The following is a 1,078-nucleotide window of genomic DNA, read 5'->3' on the forward strand; positions in this document are numbered from 1 at the left end:
TTGTTTCCTACCGACAATGCGAGAAAATAAGGAAATGCAGGAAGTATGCATAAGTATAGTACATAGAGTTCATTAAGCCCGCAGTTGTAATAAAAAATAATATCATTTAAAAAAAAACTAATTAGTACTACTATTTAACGTATACTCAAGAGTATTTTCATTATTTGATCTAAATCATCAATAATTGCCAATAAAAATTTATTATTAATCAATAATTTAATATTAATTTTATGTCATATCAAATATAATTACTACATTATACTAGTATTGAACTAAACTTTAGAATAACTTACACTAGTATTAATTTTTTTTCTCGTATTAAAAATTAGAATACTAACACAAGAATAGAGCTTATTCCACAGGTGAACGTAGCCTAAAAGTTTGAACAAAATATGATGAGTAATTAAATCGAAGGAGACAAAACAATTCTAACGATTCATGTTCATTAGGATGAGAAAAATCCATCCAAGATTTTTTCTTGTGAAAATATCTAATATCTTTTTTCAGTTTGGATGAAAATTTTAATACTTTCACATTAATTGAGACAACAAAAATGAAAAAGTGATACAAATAAAAATTTAAAAAATAATTTGATTTTAAACATAGCCATAGTTTGTTTGGTTCTAGGCATAACCACAGGTTGATGCTGTTCTCATGAGTCCTGTTCACCGGGGCAAGCACAAAAAGAAAAACATTCAATGGGTTTATTCAGCCTGGGACTCCAATGCAACCAAGAGAATGCAAAAGAACAACTTGAACTCATAAGAAATTTAGACTCAGCGCTGTATCAAATTCTGCATGCAAGAATGACCATTAGCTTTGATTCTGGCCTAATGGCCCTAAAGAAGATTGGAAACATGGCAGTCTTATAGGCTACAAATAGTTGCATCACCATGGGCTTGAAAATTTTAGCACTACCAGGTACATGGTTTTGTTCTGAACGAAGATTTCATATGCATCAAGACACAGAATTTCACCGTAGAGGCATACAAAGAATCGAAGGAGAAACAATGGTGCCAGTTCTCCACTTAAATGAACAAGAAGCATCAGCACCAAGATCAGTCACACATACAAACAA

This window comes from Typha latifolia, chromosome 8 (genome assembly GCF_019914945.1).
Source record: "Typha latifolia isolate L0001 chromosome 8, TyphaL0001v2, whole genome shotgun sequence".
In the NCBI taxonomy this organism is placed as follows: Eukaryota; Viridiplantae; Streptophyta; class Magnoliopsida; order Poales; family Typhaceae; genus Typha; species Typha latifolia.